The sequence below is a fragment of the Mchenga conophoros genome, linkage group LG22 (assembly GCF_057382185.1).
Source record: "Mchenga conophoros isolate Kocher_MC1m ecotype Shallow Benthic linkage group LG22, M_conophoros_male_GT1.1, whole genome shotgun sequence".
In the NCBI taxonomy this organism is placed as follows: Eukaryota; Metazoa; Chordata; class Actinopteri; order Cichliformes; family Cichlidae; genus Mchenga; species Mchenga conophoros.
In genome coordinates this window covers 26,597,660-26,604,856 of record NC_140546.1, presented here as the reverse complement: position 1 = coordinate 26,604,856, position 7,197 = coordinate 26,597,660, and positions in this window count along the sequence as shown.

Genomic DNA, 7,197 nt, shown 5'->3' with positions numbered 1-7,197 from the left:
CTGAGAACAGCTTTACAGAGCATGTGTGTGTCTGTGTGTGTGTGTTTAGCACAGTGAATGAAGCTCCATGCTCTCTGAACACAGTCCCTCCCTCTGTATCGGAGCCACCCTCTCCTCCACCCTCTTACAGTGCTGGTAGGAGTGAGCCATTACAGCGCTGCTTGTTCCTCTTCATGTTCATAGCCAGCTCTCACATTTTAGCTCTCGTGTTGAGTCCTTTACTTGAAGCTGCACAGTTAGGTTTTTTTCTGTCTTTCCTCTCAGCCTCGTTTCTGTGGATCAGGTTCAGTCGTCTCCCTCTGGAGAGGAACCCTGGTGTGATGATCCATCATTGAAGCTTTGAAACAAAAATACACCCTTTGGAGCCGTGTAACCATAAATAGAGCGCTCAACACTACTGTGCCTCCTTCCTGGGCTTCATTTTGTCTTATTTATTTGGAGAAAAGGAAAGCTCCATGGGGAGACTACCGAACAGTCACCTGTCAAGGGTGAAGTGATTCAGCCGTTTCACCTGAAAGACAGGGTTTCTCTTTTCTACCTCTTTCTGGCCAGGTAGAAACTTGACACCACTTGTTAAATGTGACACACACACACACACACACACACACACACACACACACACACACACACACACACACAGAAATTAGGGCAATAAGGCAAGTTACAGGGGAGCACCTTTAAGCAGCATTCAGCTGTACTCACCTCAGAAACCTGACCTGAGCTTCAAAATTCACTGTGGTGGGGAACGAGCCGAGCCGACAACAGCATGTTGTTGTGTTGTGGGACTGGCTCGTCTGGTCTGAATGTGGAGGAGACCCAGTAGGGTAAGGAAGAGGAAGCAGAAGGTGGTGTCGCAGCCTTCTGGGAACAGACTGAGGCAAGCCTGTGACTGCAGTCTCGCATGCATCTGGTTAATTGGCAACAAGGGAGTTTACTGTAATTTTGGCATTTTATACTATGAGCACCCAAACCAACCTTTTGTATTTTGTAGCCTGTAACTCACACAAATACTCATCATCATCAAGAGTAAACATGCTGGTTAGAGCAGAGATCCAGCAAAAACATCACTTAATACATCCCATGCCAAACGCAGGTATAATTGTGATGCAGATCTTAGAAAGCTCCTCAGGTACACGTGTACACGCAAGTAGCCCAACAACACGGGATTAAAGTCTTTCTTATTCACATGGTCGGCCTCATCATGAGCTGTGGGCCACGGTCTTGATTTAGCTCCTGAGATGAGGCAGCTAAATTACCTGTCTCTTGGGATTCCTGGGTTATTTCTGGCACACGATCTAAAGATATCGCTGTCAGTCAGCTTTTTTTTTCTTTCAGCACATGGTTCTCATATTTAACAGCTTTAATGACCGTCATCCCTCATGACGATCATGTACTGTCAGCGCTCGTCAGAGGTCTTTCTCTGTCTCACATCATGGAAAAGAGCGAGCCAAAAGTAAATTAAAACATGTGGAGGGAATTTGCTTTGAGGCACCGTGTCACTTGTGTTGCAGTAAAGACAGGGCGGCAGTCGGTTAGCTGTTCTCAAAAATTCGACCTGTGTGCCGGTTATGAATGTGAGATGATTCATGGTGAGGTTTTGCTTGGTGAGTGTGTGTGAGAGGGAGAGAGTGGTGGAGGGGTCCATGCTGGATGTGTGTGTTGGAGTCCTGGGAGGGGTTAAAATGAGTCATCGTTTAGTTCACTCAGGCCTAACAGATTGAAATGTTTTAAGGTTTCTATGGCAATTGAAGAGAAAACAGTTAGCCTCAATATGTCTGCAAGTGGGCTACGGAGCGCCTGTGTGAAATGTGCATGTGCAGTAAAAATCATTAACCACGAGAACATCATGATCCTGCTGGGTAATGTGTCACCTATCCTCCCTCATTCTGTTCCCATATGTAGCTCTCTGTGTAACAACTGCAGCTACATATGCTCCGCTATCCTTTAACAAGCATTACAAGAGACAAGTGAAGTGATGATGGTCTTACTCGAGGTCTCAAAAACTCATAATGTTATGGCATTAAGGGCAAAAAAGCTTAAGTTGAAACAATTTATTTAAATGTAATATTTTTATAATTCATTTTACTCTTTTATATATGCTGAAAGAGTAAATCCACTTCTGTACTCCTCCCCAGTGTTGGGAGTTAACTCGCTCGTTACTTTCTGCCTCGGCGGACAGAGGCGGTTTCTCGCAGCTTAAGTACAGTTTTTTGTTTTAAGGCGTTTTTTCCCGAAGTCGCAAAAGTATGACGTCACAACATTCCGATTGTTCACTTGCAATGTTGATCCTGGAACATTTACTATGATGATCTGGGAACAACACCAACACGACGATATCAGATCGTGCCAGGTGGGGGACCGTTCCTGAATGCAGTTTGAGATGTGACGAGAAGAGATGCACTCTGGTACTTTAAATAGATGTATATTTTTAGCTTTCACTGGACAAGCACTGCTTTCCTTGCTTGCCCTGAGAGAATGCTACTGGTATAGAGTTGCATCTTACTCAAAATGACTTCTAAATATGCAACTTAAGTGTAAATTATCTTGTTGAATTGTTTTGTAGAAATGGAACACCAAGAGGAGATGTTTATTAAACACTATAGCAGTATATAGATATTGGAAAAAGTTTTGGAAGCTACTTTTTAATTTCACAGTTGCACAACACTTTGTGAGTGACCTGTGTGTATGTGTGCGAGTGTTTGTGTTGGATGTGACTGAAAGGAGGCTGCAGGCAGGAAATCCATACTGCCGGTTGGGATAAGCCCAGCTCTCTCGACCCGGCATTATCATTCTCGACCTGCTTTTGTCCTGCGACAGACGCATTCTTTCTGCACCGACTGTTTCTCTGTTTCTATCCAGTTCTCAAACAGGCATATACAACATTTAAACGCACAAAATAAAACCAAACACCAAAATAGGTCTTAACTACTCTAATCTAACATGTGCATTTCCGTCATCTAGGAATACATTTCTAGGAATTAATTTAGAAGTGAAAAAGACCAAAAAAAGTCCAAATACATTCCACAGTCCAATTATTTATAACATCAACCAGCTAAGATGATGTTAAGCCATGAGGACAGAGAGAGAATTGTGATAAGTAATAATAGTTTTAAAGCATGGGGAGAGATTCCAGGTTGATACTCAGCTGTGAAGGGAGCAGAAGGGATTCCTCTGTACAGAGGAAGCTTTGTCTAACCAGTCTATGGTTATAATAGAAGTCAGAGACTCTGTTGGCAATGAGTTCGGTTTGATAAGGGATTTTGGAAATAAAGAAATTTAAGCTGAGAGGGGAAAAGTGCAAAAAAAAAGAAGGAGAATGTAATAAAAATGCTGGTTTTCTCTCTCCTGGCATGTCTCTTTTCTTCTTGGACAACTTGCTGTTACTACCCCACTCTTATGTAGGCAAAAAAAGACTGGGTTATAAATTGTAAAAGCTAAAAGAAGCTGCCCATTTTACTGCCTCTAAATGCAAAAGGAAAGTACCAGAAATATCACTGAGTCATGTCATACAGGGTTGAACCTACTGAAAATGAAGCTGGAAGAGTTTATTGTGCCTCTGGGAAACACTTTTTTAGAGTTGAATGATGAAGGGGTCATTTCGAAAAACAGTGAAACCGAAAGAAATCAGTTTCTCAGTGCTGCAGTGTGGATATCTGTATTGTCATTATTATAAATGACTGTCACTAAACCTGTGACTAAACCAAGATCAGCGTTTAAAGGATTTACTTCTGTTTCATGCCTTCATGAGAGGAAGCATGTAAAGATGACCAGTTTAAGCTGACATGACCCTTCTTGAATACACAAACATGGCCATGGGTTAAGCAAATTAAATAAATGGCAGATGGTAAAATAATAAAACACGATCCAGGCAAACACACAAAGCTCTGCGTGTCCGACGTCAGGAATAATGCTGTTTTTGTAGTTTTCAAAGTATTTCTCAGAATCTGGAAGCAGTCAGAGCCAAAACACACTGGCTGTGTACTGAGCCATCTGGCCTGCAATTCATACAAACGCACATACAGAAAAACGCACTTACATGCAGAATTGACTCAAATAATAACACCCAATTTTCTACTTTTTGTTCTATTTTTGTTTCAGCTTTACTGCCCCATGAGCACGCTACTTTAACTGAGTTACATTAGAAAGCAACACTTTTTCATTATCCTTATTTTCTGGCATCAAGTTTTTCTAAACTATTTTTTACTGTTATTTTTGTCCTCATTTTTCCTTGTGTGTTTTTACTGTTGCATCACATTTTGCACGCAGAATATTGCAGCATTAACCTCAATATGAAGGCTTTTTAAATGAGATATTTGTAAGGATGAACTACTCCTTTAAAAACATGCCATGAAATATTTTTGCAGCAGGAATTCCTGAGAGGGTGTGGTCACCGCTGGGTTGTTGGGGCTGGACAAAAACAGGCCACAGCTTTCCATCCACCTCGTTCTTTCTTTCTTTGTGTCTCTCTTCCCCGTTTGTCTTTCTTTCCCCATCTGCCTGTTTTGAGCGTCCCCTGGGGGTCGTTCAGATGAGGCTCCGACCTCACAACAGGAAACCTGAGGTGACCTCAGCCAGTTCTCTAATAAAATAACAGGATTGCCACTTGCTCAACATCAGATTAGGAGAGCTGAAAACAGCAGTCTGTCACTCTCTAGTAAATCCATATCTAAAAATATGGATTAATAGATTTGTGCACAACATCTTTATTAACCTTTGCATTGTCATGTGCATTACATATGCACCATTAAATGCCTTGAAACAACAAACTGTTTCGTTAAAGACTGAAAAATAATCATCTAGCCTCTACCACCCACTAAAGGTTGTTTAAATACAACCTCGGATGAACAACAGTACATAACATATTACACTGTTTCATTAATTATTTAACAAAAACTACAAAAGTGAGAAATGAAGTACACCACATGATTCAGTAGCTTGCAGAGCCACATTTAGCAGGGATAACTAAAAGGACTCTTTTTCTGTGACTTTCAGTCATCCTGGATGTATGTTGGCCTACGTTTTACAGCGTTGCTTCAGTTCATTGAGGTTTGCAGGTATTCGTTTATGCACAGCCCTCTTAAGGTCTCTCCATTGATTTCAATCAGGTTATTCTTTGCTGCTGTGCTTGTCTTGCTGTATGATGCAATTTCAGGCAAGTCTCGGCTGTCAGAGTGATGGCCTCACATCTGCCTCAATACCTGCAGGGTACCCAGGTTCTGTGGCTGCAAAACAAGCCCAAATCATCACTCCTCTGCCACCGTGCTTGAAAGTTGGTATTGTTTGGTTTTTTTCCAAACGCTGTGCTGTGCATTATGGTCTGATATCTCCACATTGGTCTTGTCTGTCTAGAGCATATTGTTCCAGTCTTGTGGTTGAAGATGCAACGTGACAAACCTAAGCTATGCTGCCATGTTGTAGAGAAAAGAGGCTTTCTCTTGGTAACCCTTCCAAACAAGCCAAACTTGCTCAGTCTTTTTCTAATTGTACTGTGATGAACTTTAACATTTAACACAATAACAGAGGCATGTAGAGTCTGAGATGTAGCTCTGGGGTTTGTTGCAGTTTTTTGAGCATTGTGCAGAATGACTGTGAGGTGAGTTTGCTGGTCCCAGCAGCTGTCTTAAATGTTTTCCACTTCTGAGTGGTAAAGTGCTATCAATACTCTAAGTTATTTTATTAGGTATGTTGTATTCTTGTACAGCACTTTGGTCAACGCTCCTGTTGTAATTAAATGTGCTATATAAATAAATAAAATATAACTGAGTAATCTTTCTCACTGCAGAACGATGGACTGCTGTGATGGCCAGCAACAACTGCTTCTCTGAGCTGATTGTTGACACCTTTTGTTTTATAGATTTGCTCACACTTGCTGATGATCAGTTAACACTACAGTTGCATTTAATTAGCACAACGTGGTTGCTACCCTCTTAATTTCAATGGAGAGAGTAAGGGTGTACTTAGATTTCCACACACTGTTGGGCATTTCAGTTTAATTCTAACACAGTATAATATGTCATATTTTATAGTTTGTAGTCATCTAATTTTAACACCTGTTATGGACAGATTATTTTTTATTATGTCCTGTAATGTAAACCCTTTAAAAGGCAAGAGGGGCTTTTGTATTAAAATGACTGTAGTTGTGAAAAACAGTGGCACCAATTGAGCCTCTTGTGACGAGAGCAGATGAGTGATATCCTGAGTAGTAGTTTAGTAGTATTAGCACTAAATGCTGTTATGACACTTCAGTCCAAACAGAGGATGCTCTCCCTTAGATAAGATCCCAGCAAGTCGTCATTTGAAAGCTTTTTTTAAGACGCGCTGCTGTTGTCAGCTTCAGGTATTTCACGGCTCACAGTACAAAAACACTTCCCTAAAACAAATGAGCTGCAAATCCAGTTCTTGCGACAGTATCCTCCTTCCATCGCTGATCAAGATCACTTCAAAGAAATGTCTTCTTATCAGATGAATTCCTTTGCTAAAAATTCCACGCACCTACAGCAAAGGTTAAGCTGACATGCAAGCTCAAGCAGACAAACAACCTCATGAACACACAAAATCTCTAAATCTAAAAACGCAAGACCTGCGCTGAACATATCCTATAATGATTTTCTTTATTGATTCTGTTCACGCTGTGCCGAAGCTCCGTCACCGGTGACTGAACGCCACTGAATGATCCTGACTGTCAACATGAGCGTAGCTTGTGTCGTCTTTCCTTATCAGCTGTTTTCATCTGCAGCGTTCCTTCATGGGAACTGGTTGTGCCTGTGAAGAAGCCTACAAGGATTACACTGAACGGCAGTCACAATAAGCTGATGTAATACCAAAAAAATCTGCTTTTGTTTGAAAGAGAAGTGATTGTCTTTGAAGGGAGGCTGGGGTGAGATAAATGAAGGGGTCAAACAAGCCGTGGATGCTCTGTGCCTTTTTAAAGGTAAGCATGTTCATCATTGTCAACTGGAGGAAACAAGCTTAATCCAGAACAGTGGAAAAACACACTGAAAAAAGGTCACGAGGCTGCCTACTTCATCATATTAAGTGATGCTTTACGACCATAAAAAGCCTACTGGTACAGACTGCGAGTGACTGAAGATGGTAAAGAGATGACAATTACGTAGCAGAAGCACTCTGTTCAAAGTAAACACAACATAAGGTCACTGTCATTAAAACACACTCAGCTGTAGTAAGACACGACTATAA